The sequence below is a fragment of the Falco naumanni genome, chromosome W (genome assembly GCF_017639655.2).
Source record: "Falco naumanni isolate bFalNau1 chromosome W, bFalNau1.pat, whole genome shotgun sequence".
Lineage (NCBI taxonomy): Eukaryota > Metazoa > Chordata > Aves > Falconiformes > Falconidae > Falco > Falco naumanni.
In genome coordinates, this window is record NC_054079.1 from 26,582,588 (window position 1) to 26,600,977 (window position 18,390).

Consider the following 18,390-nt stretch of genomic DNA (forward strand, 5'->3'; position numbering starts at 1 on the left):
CCTGAAGCAGAATTTAATCTGTTAGGACGAGATTTAATTGTTGAATTGCAATTAGAAATTAAAGTGAAAAATCAAGAGCTAATGGTGTCTGCTTATCCTTTGACCGTGGATGATCAAAAACAAATTAACCCCGATGTCTGGTACTCTCCGGACACAATTAGTAGACTGGAAATCCCACCGATTAAAATCCAAATTTCCGAACCCCACATACCTGTGAGGGTAAGGCAATATCCCATATCCCTAGAAGGACAGAGAGGATTAAAACCAGAAATTGATCGATTGTTAGCACAAGGAATCTTAGAGCCTTGTATGTCACCCTTTAACACTCCCATTCTGCCTGTAAAGAAACCAAATGGGAAATATCGGCTCGTACATGATTTAAGGGAAATAAACAAAAGAACTATCACCCGGTTCCCTGTAGTAGCAAATCCATACACACTGCTAAGCAAGCTAGGACCCCATAACTCCTGGTACAGTGTGGCTGATTTAAAGGATGCCTTTTGGGCCTGTCCACTGGCAGAAGAATGCCGTGATTATTTTGCCTTTGAATGGGAAGACATAGAGACAGGCCGTAGACAGCAATTGAGATGGACCGTGCTTCCCCAAGGGTTCACAGAGTCCCCTAATCTGTTTGGACAGGCCCTGGAAGAGCTCTTAAAAGAATACCAGGTACAAACGGGAAACGTGCTGTTACAGTATGTAGATGATCTGCTCATAGCAGGAAATAATAAGGAGGATGTAAGAAAAGAAAGCATTCGACTCCTAAACTTTCTTGCACAAAAGGGACTACGGGTATCACAAGAAAAGTTACAATTTGTGGAGGAAAAAGTGAAATATTTGGGGCATTATTTGTTTAACGGCAAGAAGATATTGGATCCAGAGTGCATTAAAGGAATTCTGGAATTACCTATGCCTGTCACTAAGAGGCAAATTCGGCAGGCATTAGGACTATTTGGGTATTGTAGGCAATGGATAGAGAACTACAGCTTTAAAGTTAAATTCTTATATGAACAACTGTCTAAAGACAAAATACCCAAGTGGACCCCTCAGGATCAAGAGCAGTTTGCCAGTCTCAAAAGGGAGCTAAGTCAAGCACCGGTTTTAAGCCTCCCAGATTTAAAGCGGCCATTCCATTTATTCGTTAACATACATGAAGGAACGGCATTTGGAGTATTAACTCAGGAATGGGCCGGACAAAAGAAACCGGTGGCATACTTATCAAAGCTGTTGGACCCTGTGAGCAAGGGTTGGCCGAGTTGTTTACAAATCATTGTTGCTGCTGCCTTATTACTTGAAGAAACGAATCGTATTACCTTTAATGGAGAAGTTGTCCTATATGCGCCTCATAATATAAGGGGGGTGCTTCAACAAAAAGCAGAAAAATGGCTTACAGATAGCCGACTACTAAAGTATGAGGGAATACTCATAGAATCTCCAAAACTATCCCTAAGGACTATCGGAGCGGTTAACCCTGCAGAATTTCTATACCCAGGGGAAAGTACTGAGTTAGTACATGATTGTCTTCAAACGATTGAACAACAAACACGAATTCGACCAGATCTAGAAGAAGAGGAATTACAACATGGAGAAATATTTTTCATAGATGGGTTATCTCGAATAGTGGAAGGTAAACGATTGTCCAGATATGCCGTCGTTAAGTTGGAGAAAGGAGAATTTAAGACAATAGAATCGGGCCCCCTAAGTGCCAGCTGGTCGGCTCAAGCCTTGTGAGCTGTATGCATTGTGGAAAGCATTAGTGTCACTGAAGGGAAAGGATGGAACTATATATACAGACTCACGCTATGCGTTTGGAGTGGTACATACCTTTGGAAAAATATGGGAGGAAAGAGGATTTGTTAACTCACAGGGAAAAGAACTGATACACCCGGAATTAATTCGGCGAGTTCTGGGGGCATTGAAAATGCCGAATAAAATAGGAGTTGTACTTATAAAGGGACACCAGCGAGGTACAAGTTATCAAGTTAGGGGAAATAATGCAGCTGATACAGAAGCAAAACGAGTGGCAGGCAATTATAGTACGATTTTGACTATACAACAAATATCTGTTAGTAAAAATTTGAGTTTTGAGTCTGCAGAAAAGGAAAAACTAGAACAAATGGGAGCTAAGGAACAGGATGGTAAGTACATATTGCCAGATGGGAGAGAAGTCTTGCCGAAGGGCATAGCACTCGAAATATTTTCAAAAATACACAGTAAAACACACTGGGGAACCCAGGCGTTAGTTGATCATTTCAATCAACAGTTTCCCTGTATAGGTGTATATAACATAGCAAAGACAGTCACAGCAGCCTGCGAGACCTGTCAAAAGGTTAATCGAAACAACATGAGACAAAAACCTCTTGGAGGACGTTCCCCAGCATACAGACCTTTCTCACACATACAAGTGGATTTTACTGAACTACCCAGGGTAGGGCGTTACAAATATTTATTAGTAATGGTGACGTGCGGAATTAGACTCTAAAACTCGAAAGTTATAAAGTAGGTATGTTTATTGCGCGCAGATGCACGGGGGATCGCTCCTCCACAAGCGTGCATACCCGAAGTGACGAACCATCCCACATTTATACAATGAAACAAATGAATATTCAATTAACGCCTATACATATTCGTTACCTAAACCCGCTTCGTATGTTAATTAGCTTATCAGTCCGTTTCCTGGAATGTGGTGGTCTTGCAGGCTTGTAGGTGATTCATGTCTTGTGACCATCCCATCTTCTCCAGCAAGGAGACTTAGCACTCCCTCCCTCTAGATAGCATTGGAATGTCTCTCATCTTCTCTCATTCTCTTTTAAATAGCCCCTTTGTTAGAGAAAGAAGGGCAGGCGTCTCCCCGTCTCCCCTTTGTTAGAGGAAGAGGGGCAGGCGTCTCCTCAAGAACTGTAGTTGTCTCCTCAGAGCTGTGTGCCTGTGTGACCAGACACCGCACCCATGACTAGTCACCATACCCACATTCCTTGAGCAGACATATACAATCACAGTCGGTGTTAAGCGTCCCCATTTCACACTATTTCTCCATATCAATCCCCCCTTTTTATTAAATTAAGTAAATTCTTTTACTTAAGCAGTCTTCCCGAATGATATAAAGCATCATACATAAGTGTTACCCTTTTAAACATTCTCCAAACCCACAAATATAACATAATGGTTAGTATTAAGGAAATTCCTCAACTGATCAATAAGATCACAATGGGGTGTACCATAGTGTTAAGAATTCCTGTTGCAGAAGGTGACCAGCCAAAGAGAGTATCCCACCAATTATGGTTTCCATCCTGTTCTACCTTTTTAAAACTTTCTTGATCCCCTCTACATCATGATGGATCATAAGAAGAGTTTCATGTCCCTTTTCTTTGGTTTCTTTCAGTATACGTTGTAAATCTGCATGTTTTAATAGTTCTTTTATACTACTTATATTTAGTCCTATGGGGGTAGGAATTATCATCTGTGATAGGTTAAAGTTGGATTTTAAGAATTGATGAGACACTACTGGGGCTGAGTAACTAAAATCGCATCCTGTTATAGTAGTGAAATTACAAATACAATAATTTGAATATTGTGCAGTCTCCTTTACCTCCCCATTTACGGTTATTGTGTTACACTTAGTTCTCAAACACGCACATCCCTTCCCTGCATATATAATTACTGTTTTCAAGTTTGCATTTGGTCGGGCCTCCAAATGACATATTTTCTGATCTGTATCTAAACAAGTATCCTGAGCCATTATAGTATTGCTTTCACAGAGGAAGCCCTGCTGTTCTCGCATAATACAAGATTCTAAATCTACTGTTTGCCACTTGTCACCTATCTTTCTGGCCCATGTTCTATGCTCAAAAGGATATTTTCCTAGGTATATTATAAAGATGGGCTTGGTTAAGGTAAAATTGTGCCAACATTCCCGTGAATTAAAGCACATGGCTGTATTTAGAAGGGTAAATTCCTTATCTACCTTTCTGACATTAATCAGGGTGTCTCCTGAAATCTTGGTGTTATCTTTTTCATTATACGTTTGACACCCTACTTTTATCCTATCTCCTAATTTTCCCCATAATCGGTCGACTTTGTGTACATCCTCCTGATCCCATTGATTCCTTTGGTACACCTCATTTTCAGAAAAAACCACCATAGCTAGTTTCGTCTTTGAGTCCACCTTTCCCATTATTCCAGTGTGTTTTTTCTGGGCATGATTCCAAGGCCAGTTATCAGGCTCTTGGTTGTAGGCAAGAGAGAGGGTACAAAAAACCACAAATGGTTTAAACCCACTATTGATCATTTTAAGAATCTAAACGTTCCTCACATATACATATAAAATCTGTTTTGATCAAAAATATCTTTTTTTGAGTTGGGGCTTACTGATAACAAATTGGGCAAGACTGGCCACTGGCTTAGTCCCAGACTCTTTTGTTCTATATTGTTTGTTGTGGTGCTCTTCCCATATAGTGGATCCACAACCGCCCAGGTTCACTTACTTGCCACCCACATTGTTCCCATTTGTCCGAGTAAATTTAAGTTTCAGTTCTTTTTTATCTGGGGTTACTTTCCATGAAGTTGCAGGGGCTTTCTTGATCCGGGTATGGTGAATCCAAGAATTCTGTCCCTCAACCTTGATTGCAGTGTAGGTGGTGAGTAGGACTTGAAAAGGTTGGTCCACTGTGGTTCCAGGGTTTTATCTGTAAAACACTTAACGTATACATAGTCCCCTGGTTGTATATCGTGAACAGGTCCATCCAGACCCCTACTGCGTGTTCCCATCACATGCTTCTCAATTCTTATTAATTGTTTGTTTAGTGCCACCATATAGGAAGTCATTGTTTCTTCACCAATCTGTGAAGACGTCCCCTTTTGTACCCCATAGGGTCATCCATACAAAATTTCAAATGGGCTAAGCCCCTCTTTTGCTCTTGGTCTAGTTCGAATTCGTGTAAGAGCTAATGGCAAAGACTGGGGCCAAGTTAGATTTGTTTCTTGACCTAGCTTGACAATCTGTTGTTTGATTAGATGATTCATCTTTTCCACCTGGCCACTTGATTGTGGTCGGTATGGGGTATGTAAATGCCAATCTATTCCTAGATGGTGGCTGATCTGTTGCACTATTCTGGACACAAAATGTGGTCCTCTATCCGAGGACATTACCGCTGGGACTCCAAACCTAGGTATTATCTCTTGGAGCAGTATTTTGGTCACTTCCCGGGCTTTAGCAGTTCTGCACGGGAAGGCTTCTGGCCAACCTGAAAAGGTATCTGTTAGTACCAATAAATATCGATACCCCCCTTTTTTAGGAAGTTCCGAGAAATCAATCTGCCAATGTTGCCCTGGAACATTTCCTTTCCCAATTTTTCCCAACTTTGGCCCCTTGGTAATCTTAGGATTAGTCTGGAGACAAAGATCACATTGTTGGGTTACTTGTCTAATAGTAGTATACAAATTTTGTGCTATTATGTTTTTAGTGAGAGCTTCTGCCCCCCAGTGCCTTTTTCTATGTTCTTCCCGAACTACTGACCATACCATGTAGGAAGGAATCACTATTCTCCCATGTGAGATTACAGCCCACCCTTCCTCATTATATGATCCCTCTAGGTCAGAAATCAGTTTGCGATCTTCTTTAGTATAGTCTGGTTTACCTTCTAGAGATATTTGTCCATCGGGTATTAGCGCACCCTCTACCTTGATTGCTTTTCTGGCTGCCTGTTTTGCTTCCCTGTCCGCCAGTTCATTTCCTCTTTCTAATTCTGTGCTCACTTTCTGGTGTGCCTTGATGTGCATAATTGCCACCCTTTCAGGAAGCTGGACCGCATTTAGGAGTTTCAAAATTTCTTCCGCATGTTTGATGATTTTTCCTTGGGAGTTTAACAGTCCCCTTTCTTTCCATATTGCTCCATGAGCATGTACCACTCCAAAGGCATATTTAGAATCAGTCCAAATATTTATAGGTTTTCCCTGAGCTCTCTCCAGAACTCGAGTAAGGGCTATGATTTCAGCCTTCTGTGCCGAAGTGTCAGCTGGTAGCGGTCCCGATTCTATCACTTCTTCAGAGGTTGTAACAGCATATCCGGAATGTCGCTTTCCATTCAGCATATAGCTGCTCCCATCCGTGAACCAATGTTCAGCTCCATTAATAGGAACATCCTTGAGATCTGTCCTACTAGAATAAGTGGCTTCGATTGTTTCTAGACAGTCATGATCGACTGATTCACCAACATTCCCATTAAGAAATGAGGCCGGATTGACGATGTTTGTAGTCACGATCTCAACATCATCTTGTTCCACCATTATGGCCTGGTATTTTAGGAATCTCTGTGGGGAGAGCCAATGCCCCCCTTTTGTTTCAAGGGCTGCAGACACTGTGTGGGATACTAAGACAGTCATTTTCTGGCCCAAGGTAAACTTCCGGGCCTCCTGGATGTTTAGGATGACAGCTGCTACTGCTCTCAGGCAACCAGGCCACCCTTTTGCAGTGGCATCCAGCTGTTTAGAGAAGTACGCCACTGCCCGTCTGTATGGTCCCAAATCTTGTGCCAGTATTCCTAATGCCATTCCCTGTTTCTCATGGGAAAATAGGAAAAATGGCTTACTCACATCAGGAAGTCCTAGTGCTGGTGCCGACATTAAGGCTCTCTTCAGTTCATGGAAAGCTCTGTCTGATTCAGCATCCCACTGAAGATCCTTCTGATTAGCTGCTATCAGGGAATATAATGGTTTAACAAGCAAGCCATAATTACATATCCAAAGCCTGCACCATCCTGTCATTCCCAGAAATGTCTGCAGTTCCTTTACAGTTCGTGGTCGGGGGGCTTGGCATATGGCTTCTTTTCGGGCCTTCCCTAGGACCCGTTGTCCGGCACTGATCTCGTACCCTAGGTATGTGACTTGTTGTAACACCACCTGTGCCTTCTTCTTAGAAACCCGATATCCTTGTAGTCCCAGAAAGTTCAGCAGGCTCACAGTCCAAATAATACAAGATTCTTCAGTTCTGGTTGCAATAAGAAGATCGTCTACATATTGTAACACTTTCCCTTCTCCTGACGGTGGTTCCCATAACTCCAAATCCTTTGCTAATTGGTTTCCAAAAATTGTGGGGCTATTTTAAACCCCTGTGGCAACACCGTCCATGTGAGCTGGGTCTTTCGACTGCTTCTGGGATTTTCCCATTCAAAAGCAAAAATTCTTTGGCTGGCTTCATGGAGAGGGAGGCAAAAGAAGGCATCTTTTAAGTCTAAAACTGTGAACCAAGCTAGGTCAGGTGTCAGGGTGGTTAGTAAGGTATAGGGGTTAGCTACTACAGGATACAGATCCTCTGTTATTTTGTTAATGGCCCTTAAATCTTGAACTATCCTATAAGACCCATCAGGTTTTTTAACTGGGAGGATAGGTGTGTTAAATTCTGACTCACATTCTTTTAGTAGTTTTAATTCTATGAATCGCTCTATGTTTGGACGAATTCCTTCCCTATCTTCCTTTTCAGTGGGTATTGTTTAATTCTTATCGCACTCTGTCCTTCCTTTAATTTTATTATAACAGGTGATGCATTCTTGGCACGTCCCGGTATGTCAATTGCCCATACTCCGGGATATACCTGATCAATAATTCTGGTATCAATTTCCCTTTTTATAGGAGTACTGGCCAAAGATAGGCTCATAACCTGTATGTATTGATGATCATTTACCTCCAGAGTAACTTCCCCTTTTTTAAATTTGATTGTTGCCTCCAATTGTTCTAATAAGTCCCTACCAAGAAGGGCCTTTGGGGAATTTGGCATTCTTGTTTGTTTTCTTAGTTTGTACTTTAAAGGTTTCAGGATGTTTTCCTGGTGGCCAGCAGCTCCCACAACTGTAACAAATAATTATTTTTTACTGAAGTTCAACAAATAAGTTGGTTTCGTATTCACTAAAATTCCACCTCATACCCATTCCCTGCCCTAAAGGGCAGTTATGGGTCCTGTTGTACTGCAAATGCTGCAGCAATTGGGGTGACATTGTCAGGTCCTTCTGCTCAATTGTCAGCAACAGCAACCCCCTCCTCCCCACCATCAGGAGGATTCGGGGCAGGAGATGCTGTTCCTGCTCTGCAGGTTACACAGGCCAGCCTCTGCAGCAGCATTTCTGTTTTAACTCTTTCTTACCCTGAATGCAAATCTGCTCCTTGTTGCTTTAAGTCTGTGTTATTACATATCAGCCTTCGCAGGCAAATAGCAAACACCCTGCCATGCGTCCAGCGTGACTCAGCCGCACCTTCGAGGGGGTACGGGGGTTTGTACAAACTCACCCCAATACTTTAACACTTTCACAAGGTCTTTGATTCTCCACCCCCCTCAGGTTTTACATATATTAGTACAAGTTTTTATATCTTATAACGTGTTTCATTCTGGTTGCTCCACAGAAGGAACTGCAACCTGAGCTTTTAAACACAAAAATTTCAACAAGAACATCTTTCTAGTTTAGGTCTCAGTTTTTTTCCCATCCTTTTCTAGAGCCATAATCAAAGATCAGGTGATGTTAATCCCGCACTCTTTCTAGTGTTAGTACCATAGGATCCCGAGGGGGTACTAATCCACAGTCCTTTTGCCACTCGGGTTTGTCCTGGAGGACGAAGAACATGTCTGCATATGATACTTTGTCCCATTTTCCCTCTCTTCTCAGAAACAACATTAATCGCAGGAGAGTGTTATAATCTAACGTTCCTCCCTCCTGAGGCCATTTCGCATCACTCCAATTTATACAAAAGCCACCACTGATTACAATATTTAATCAATTTCCTTCTATTTTCGGTACCACCATGTCCTACGATATCACTCCAATGTTTTAATATACAACCCAAGGGCGATTTTTCACAGGGCTTACTCCTTCCATTTCCCATTTTGCAATTTTAATTACTTTGTTTTTCTCCGGCCGCCTTAGCCACCCAAGGTCGGAAACGCGGATAGAGCTCCTTACTCGTATTGCACTCAAACGTGTGTCTCAAGCACTCTTGCACTCACACTCAGTCAAAATAATTAAGCTATACACGGAAAATCAAAATGCGCATCTCAATCACACCATTCACACTCTCCGGGCAGCCCTCAGTCACACAAGCAGTATGTTATATGGTACCGTGCACTTATGTACAACTTTTAGGAACACTGACAGTTCACAAAGTATGCATTTCAATGAACAATTGCCAAAAAACAAACAACAAACAAAAAACCACATTTTTCCTGGTCTTAAGCAGTGTTAAGTTTTCCGCAATTTGCCACGAATTACCAGAATATTATTATTTTTCAACATACATTTCATAACTCCAAGTTTTGAACATGTAACAAGACAACACATAGAACAAACAAGACACAGAGCGTTATTTCAGTTGTTATATTCTAGGAATTCCCCAATTCTTAAGACAACCCAATGGAAGTTTTTAGCTTCCCCCTTTTTCTTTTTCCTACGCAAAAGTTTCCCTTTTACTTTTGCTGTGAGTTCCCTCTTGTTCCTGTGAGATTCCGCCTTATTCCGTCCCGCCCCCCGCTTTCCGTCACGAGGCCTCCGGGCTTTTAGGAATGGCAGTAACCTCGGGTTTGCTCGATCTGCCCTCAAGATCGCTAGCGGCCACCCCTTGGTCAGCAAACCCCCTCCCAAGGTACCTTTCCTCCTGGGGACTACGCTGCGCGCCGGACGTCTCCGTGCGTCTCACCAGCCGCCCCGTTACTAAACATACCGTTTTATCCGTGGATCCAGGGGTTTCTCTTCTGCTCCCGGGTGAACAGCTGAGAAGAGGAGGCTCCTCCGAGGAAATCTCCCGGGGCGCGCCTAGGAGCGTCCGCTCCGCAGCTGGTCCCTCAGCCGAGCAGAAATCCTCCTGCCTGGCTCGCCAAAACTGACGTGCGGAATTTGACTCTATAACTCGAAAGTTATAAAGTAGGTATGTTTATTGCGCGCAGATGCACGGGGGATCGCTCCTCCACAAGCGTGCATACCCGAAGTGACGAACCATCCCACATTTATACAATGAAAGAAATGAATATTCAATTAGCGCCTATACATATTAGTTACCTAAACCCCGCTTCGTATGTTAATTAGCTTATCAGTCCGTTTCCTGGAATGTGGTGGTCTTGCAGGTTTGTAGGTGATTCATGTCCTTGTGACCATCCAATCTTCTCCAGCAAGGAGTCTTAGCACTCCCTCCCTCTAGATAGCATTTGAATGTCTCTCATCTTCTCTCATTCTCTTTTAAATAGCCCCTTTGTTAGAGAAAGAAGGGCAGGCGTCTCCCCGTCTCCCCTTTGTTAGAGGAAGAGGGGCAGGCGTCTCCTCAAAGCTGTAGTTGTCTCCTCAGAGCTGTGTGCCCATGTGACCAGACACCGCACCCATGACTAGTCACCATACCCACATTCCTGAGTAGACATATACAATCACAGTCGGTGTTAAGCGTCCCCATTTCACACTATTTCTCCATATCAATGGTGGATCATTTAACACATTATGTTGAGGCTTTTCCTACCTCCAAGGCAACTGCTAACCAAGTTACTAAAGTGTTACTTGAACACATTATACCTCGATATGGAGTACCTGAAGTAATCGACTCAGACAGAGGAACACACTTTGTGTCAAAAATTGTTAGAGATCTAACAGAAAGCTTGGGTATTAAGTGGGAATACCATACGCCATGGCATCCACAAAGTTCGGGAAAAGTTGAAAGGATGAATGGAGAAATCAAAACTATTTTGACTAAATTAATGATAGAAACCAAATTATCATGGATTAAGTGCCTACCCATGGCACTATTAATTCTCAGAACCAGACCCCGAGCAGATGTAGGAATATCAGCGTTTGAAATGGTGTATGGAATGTCCTATAGAATTGAAAGTCCACAAACAAATGTTTTAATTCGAGACCGTGTGATTAATGAATATGTTTCACAATTAGCAGAACATCGTAACAAGCTTTGGGAACATGGACTGATTGTGCAACGACCCCCTTTGGACTTAAAAATTCACAATTTTAAACCTGGGGACTGGATATTGGTTAAAACGTGGAAAGAAGAAACCCTAAAACCCAATTGGGAGGGACCTTATCTTGTTTTGCTTACAACAGAAACAGCTGTCCGGACTGCTGAGCGTGGATGGACTCATGCCAGTCGCATTAAAGGCCCAGTGACGAGACCCCACTGGAAAGTAATCAGTACTCCAGGTGACACCAAGATAACCCTGAAAAGATAACGTAATGATAGAGACTTTATTTGATTATTTTGCCGCATTACCTTTTGGTATAAAGTGTGTATTGCTGTTTATATTTGCTATAATTATTTCTTTTTTTATCTATTATATATGGAAGCGTACAAAGTGTGTTGAAGGAAATTGCTAAACTTATGCAACCACACAATATTGAATATAGAAGATATGCTGATGTAAATAATATATGCACTCTAGATATACGAATTAGATGTAATAATTTGAACTGCAATTGTTATCCATTTGCTTGTTTCAGGTGTAAGGTATGCCAGAATAAATGGTGGACACACTGTGAATGTGGATACCCTCCGATAGGAGTTTACACACAGTGTTGAAAAATCCAAAGAACTCTCACTGAGTGGAAATTAAAACAATTAGAGTCTAAACAAGAAATTATTCGAGAATCCCATGAGTGGTGGGAAATTTTTACCAAAGGAATAAACCCTCAATATTATTGTTACCACTCCAACGAACCAGTCCCCTTTTGTAGCTGAAATCTTGGCTATAAAGTGCAGAAAGGAAGTACTAACCGTGTCTTGCTTTGCCCCATTAGTTAAAGCTGCAAAGTGGGAAGCCTATGTAAACAGGCAGAAAGCCCGAAGCAGCTGTTCTCCTGAAGAATTCCCTTGCTGCCGAGAAGATGGTACACCCCGTGGCTCGAAGCAACCGAGTCGACGGGCAAGGCAGAGGAGGAACAAACTGTGGAGAAAAGAACCAGAACAATGGGACACAAAAGCAGCAATGGCCGAACTTCCCCAGGACTGGTAAAAATATACTTAAATTGGCAAAATTGACAGACACCCTTTTTCCTGGTATACCGTTAGTTTTGTTATTGATAATAACCCAAACAAATGGAAACCCTCGTGAACCTATGGCCTGGAAATTATATAATTTACCAGAGTCAAAATTAATTCAAACTCAGATCGGTCCAGGGAAGTGGAATTTCTCCGTGCATCTATATTCCCTGATACCTATAGAACAGGGCTCCCCTGTTTTTACCCCAGATCTAGCAAAGCTTCAGGCCCAATGCAAGGCATTTTATATATGTCCAGCAAGTAACCCTGGCAGAAGTTATTATAATTATCCAGGTCATTTTTACTGTGGCTATTGGGGTTGTGAAACTGTTGCTTCAAACTGGAAAACGCGGGGAGGTAAATATATAGATGTAACTTGGGGACCCCCGGGCTGCACTCCCCCAAAGCATGATTTTGATGGACACCCTAAAAGACCCTGTGGCAGCGTGTCCTGTATCAGAATTGAAATCATTATAAAAGAACCCCAAGATGACACATGGTTAGTTGGCCGTATCTGGGGAATTAGATATTGGGAATCAGGAGCGGATAGGGGAAGTTGCTTTAGAATAGTTAAAGAAAAGCTTCCTCATGATCCTTTGTCAATAGGACCAAATCTGGTCCTGAATCCACCCACTTCCTCTGAAGAAAAGGTTGCCCCCGTAATTGTCGTAACCCCTTCTCCAGACTCCCTTTCGGAAACAACTAATGACACTGTGACTGAATTCTCCTTATCCAGGGATCTAGAGTTGTCAGAATCCAAAGACCCCTTATGGAATCTCATGCAAGCCTCTTATCGTGCCCTTAATGAAAGCAAACCAAATTTAACTGAAGAATGCTGGTTATGTTATAATGTTAGACCACCATATTTTGAGGCAATTGGAAAACCAGGTAGGATTCAATGGTCTAATGGTTCAAACCCACGAGAATGCCCATGGGATGACCAGAGGAACCATACGCAAGGAATTACTATTCAATTAGTAACAGGTCAAGGAAAATGTATAGGTACAGTGCCCGAAAAGTATCAGCCTTTGTGCAACCGAACAGTCACTAACACCAATATAGAGAAACACAAGAATCAAAATGACAAATGGGCTATCCCGACACCAGGAGCTAAATGGGTTTGTTCAGACATCGGAGTAATTAGCCTATCCCTAAACGTGTTTAATCAATCTCAGTTTTGCGTACAGGTGATTATTGTTCCTCCTCTGATCTATCACACCTCTGAGGAGGTGTTACGCCACTTTGAAGGAGACCTGAACAGACAAAAACGAGAGCCAATTACAGTGGTAACCCTAGCTACACTGCTGATAGCGGGCGGAGTTGGAGCAGGTACAGGCATAGCCTCCCTAGTAAAAGGTCAGGAATTACAAAGTTTGCAGATGGCTGTAGATGAGGATTTAGCAAAAATAGAACAATCTATCCAAAATTTAGCCACTTCAGTAAAGTCTTTATCAGAAGTAGTGCTGCAAAATAGAAGAGGATTAGATCTATTGTTCTTAAAGGAAGGAGGGTTATGTGTAGCTCTCAATGAAGAATGTTGTTCTTTTGCTGACCATACGGGAGTAGTCCAGGACACCATGTCTGAACTCCGGAGAAGGTTAGATCAACGTAAGAAGGATCGTGAGGCGGGCAGGCCATGGTATGAAAACTGGTTTAATGTTTCACCTTGGCTAACCACTTTGTTGTCTGCTTTAGCAGGACCGCTTATTATGTTGATTCTGGGACTTATATTTGGGCCTTGTATATTACGCTATATTTTACATTTTATTAAAGAACGGTTTGACATAGCTAAATTGCTTATTTTAACTACGAGGTCTGGGGCAAAATATAAGAGTGTATCTATTAATGAGGATGAAGATTGTTGTGAATGCGTTATGCCATGTGAGAACTATGCCTATTGTAATTGTGAGGTATTACCTTGTGAGTGTTATGATAAATGTTGGGATTGTGGAAAAGGTTTGCTTGCAGTGCCGAGAATGAAAGTAGCGCCTAATAAACAATAATAGGATAAAAAGAAAAAGGGGGGATTGTGAGAAACTATGGACTAGGGTATTGTTTATTAAGATTTATGTTAAGCCCAATGTAAAGGTCAGACAGCAAAAGATATGAAATCGCTTATGCAAACTAAAACAGCCACCAGATACCGCTTGTGCAAGATAAGATAACCACCAGATGTCCAGGAACCGACAGAAACAGGATAAACAACCCCATATAAGGACATATGAGTGAGGGGTCAACTATGGGACAAAGGAGGAAGACTTCTTACTTCGGCCTCAACGACCACCAGGAGGCTGAAAACGACCCCCTAACAACAACTGAAGCATGCGCAGAGTACCTCCACTACTTCATGAACACGGAAGTAAAAATGTATAAAAAGGGACTGTTTGAACTGCTCAGAGCGGCAGTTGGCGGAGCGCAGACTCCCCTGCCGTCCAGCGCTGTTTTTGCTCATATTCTACTTGCTATAATTAATAAAATTTTAATTGGATTATGATTCGTTGTGGTCTCAATTTATAACAGTCTCCTTGCTGAAGAAGATCGGATGGTCACAAGAACATGAATCACCTACAAACCTGCAAGACCACCACATTCCAGGAAACGACTGATAAGCTAATTAACATACGAAGCGGGGTTTAGGTAACGAATATGTATAGGCGTTAATTGAATATTCATTTGTTTTATTGTATAAATGTGAGATGGTTCGTCTCTTCGGGTATGCACGCTTGTGGAGGAGCGATCCCCGTGCATCTGCGCGCAATAAGCATACCTACTTTATAACTTTCGAGTTATAGAGTCTAATTCCGCACGTCACTACGCTGGGTAAAAAGCTGGCTGGCTGGCCAAGCCCAAAGAGTGGTAGTGAATTGAGTTACACCCAGCTGGCGACCAGTCACAAGTGGTGTTCCCCAGGGCTCAGTATTGGGGTCAGTCCTGCTTAATATCTTTATCAATGATTTGGAAAATGAGATTGAGTGCACCCTCACTAAGTTTGCAGATGACACCAAGGTGGGAATGAGTGTTGATCTGCTTGAGGGTAGGAAGGCTCTGCAGAGGGATCTGGACAGGCTGGATTGATGGGCCAAGGCCAATTGTATGAGGTTCAACAAGAAGTGCTGGGTCCTGCACTTGGTTAACAACAACCCATGCAAAGCTACAGGCTTGGGGATGAGTGGCTAGAAAGCTGCCTGGAGGAAAAAAACCTGGGGGTGCTGGTTGACAGCCAGCTGAACATGAGGCAGCAGTGTGCCCAGGTGGCCAGGGCAGCGAATAGCATCCTGGCTTGTATCTGAAACAGTGTGGCCAGCAGGACTAGGGAAGTGATTGTCCCCCTGTACTCAGCACTGGTGAGGCCACACCTTGAATACTGTGTTCCCTTTTGGGCCCTTCACTTCAAGAGGGATGTAGAGGTTCTGGAGCGTGTCCAGAGAAGGACAACAAAGCTGGTGAAGGGTCTAGAGAACAAATCCTATGAGGAGTGGCTGAGGGAACTGGGGTTGTTTAGTCTGGAAAGGAGGACACTCAGGAGGGACCTTATCGCTCTCTAGAACTACCTGAAAGGAGGTTGGAGACAGGTGGGGGTAGGTTTCTTCTCCCAGATAACTAGTGACAGGACAAGAGGAAACAGCCTCAAGTTTTGCCAGGGGAGATTTAGATTGGATATTAGGAAAAATGTCTTCACTGAAAGGGTGGTCAAGCATTGGAACAGGCTGCCCAGGGAGGTGGTGGAATCACCATCCCTAAAGGTGTTTAAAAAACATGTAGACATGGTGCTTAGAACATGGTTAAAATTAATGCTGTTCTTGCTAGCTTACTCTTCCAGCCTATCCAGGTGTCTCTGTAAGATGGCTCACCCTTCTGGAGTGTCCACCTCACCACACACTTTAGTGTCATCGGCAAACTTGATTAGGGTGCTTTCAATCTCATCATCCAAGTGATTTATGAAGATGTTGAACAGCGTGGGGCCCAGTATTGCTCTCTGGAGGACCCCAATTGTCACAGGCTGCCAGCCTGAGTAAAAACGATTGATCACCATCCTCTGAGTGTGGCCTGTCAGCCAATTTCCTGCCCATCTTGCAGACCACCCATACAGTCTATATCTTGCCAGTTTGTTCAGGAGAAAGAAGGCTGTTTGAAAGTGTTGAATACTTTGCTGAAATCCAGGCAAACAACATCCACTGATCTCCCAATGTTGACAGAAGAAGTTATTTTGCTGTAGAAGGTGATCAGGTTAGTCAGCCATGATTTGCCCTTGGTAAATCTGTGCTGACTTTTCCACAATCTCTGCTTCATTTGGCTGGTGATATTTTCTAGAAGGGCTTGTTCCAGTGGGATTGAGTGCATCCTCAGCAATTTTGTGAATGACACCAAACCTAGGGGGTGTGGTTGATACTCTACAAGGAAGGGATGCCATCCAGAGGGACCTTGACAGGCTTGAGAGGTGGGCCTGTGTGAACCTCAAGTTCAACAAGGCCAAGTACAAGGTCCTGCACCTGGGTCAGGACTATTCCAAATATGGATACAGACTGGGCAATGGGTGGATTGAGAGTAGCCCTGCAGAGAATGACTTGGGGGTACTGGTGGATGAAAAAATGACTATGAGCTGGCAATGTGCGCTTGCAGCCAAGAAAGCCAATCACATCCTGGGCTGCATCAAAAGAATCATGACCAGCAGGTCAAGGGAGGTGATTCTCCCCCTCTGCTCTGCTCTCATGAGACCCCACCTGGAGTACTGCGTTCAGCTCTGGAGTCCCCAACATAAGAAGGATGTGGATCTGTTGGAATGAGTCCAGAGGAGGACCACAAGGATGATCAGAGGGCTGGAGCACCTCTCCTATGAAGACAGGCTGAGAGAATTGGGGTTATTTAGCCTAGGGAAGAGAAGGCTCTGGCGAGACCGTATAGCAGCCTTCCAGTACTTAAAAGGGGCCTACATGAAAGATGAGGAGGGACTCTTTTATCAGGGAGCGCAGTGATAGGACGAGGGGCAATGTTTTTAAACTGAAAGAGGGTAGATGTAGATTAGATATTATGAAGAAATGTTTTATGATGAGGGTGGTAAGACACTGTAACAGGTTGCCCAGAGAAGTTGTGGATGCCCCCTCCCTGTAAGTGTTCAAGGCCAGGTTGGATGAGGCTTTGAGCAACCAGTTCTAGTGGAAGGTATCCCTGCCCATGGCAGGGGGTTTGAAACTATATGATCTTTAAGGTCCCTTCCAACCCAAACCATTCTATGATTCCATGATTACTTTCCCAGGGACTGAAGTAAGACTAATGGGCCTGTAGTTTCCTGGGTCATCTTTTGGGCCCATATCTGGAAATGTTCAAGGCCAAGTTGGATTGAACTTTGAGAAACCTGGTCTAGTGGAAAGTATCCCTGCCAATGGCAGGAGGCTTGGAATTAGATGATCTTTAAGGTCCTTTCCAACACAAACCATTCTATGATTCTTTGATAGAGAATATAATATGATAGAGATTGATAGATATCTATGATATCTATTATAGAATTCTATGATAGAGAATCAGGCTTATTGCTAGAACCCCTCTAATTCCAAGATAATTGTGAAATACAAGATCTAAGTGAATGCAAAACTAGGAAATGGGGAAATTAATTTAGTCTTTTTGTTTTTCTGTAGTTTTTCTCTTCATGATCCATTTGTAAGTAGTATCTGCTTTGCAGTTTGATGTTCATCTGCATTGGTTTACAGTGGAGAGAGGGTAGGGAATAAATTCACTAAGGACAAATTTCAGAATAAAACTTGTGTCATGCAATTGCAGAAAAGCCAAAGTTCAGGCAGTTTTATGCCCAACTATTTGATATTATAGTAGGTATTCAGACTACTGGATATTGCCTTTTGTAGAACATTATCACCACCAGTTCATAAGGCGTTATAACCTCTCCAGCCCAGCAAGGAGTGGGGAAAAGGTATGAATGAAAAAATATACTGAATATATCAGTACTGATGTAAATGACTGTGTCCTAAGACTGTATTTCCACAAGTCACCTGTGATCCAGATCACCGTCCAACAGATACAGAGGGCATGGTGGAATCCACAGTCAGATTTCCTTGTTTAGAAATTCCCATTTGCATCATAAAACTCAGACAATTATATCAGATCGTGAGGGAAAAAAAGCCTTCTTAAAAATCAAAACCTAATTTATTTCCACATTTTAAACTAAGGTCTAGGTACAAGTGACTGCATCACGTCATTCCCCAGCTGCTGTGTATACTGCTACATAGACTGGGTGATTCCCAAAGCCTGCCAAAACAAAGGGCCTTTTTGACAAAAACTGCTGCTTGAAGTCAGGAAGTTTGTGGTTTAGTGCATGAGCTCTAATGAAGTTAACACAAGAAACCACAATTTTCATGCCAGAGTCCAGCTTCA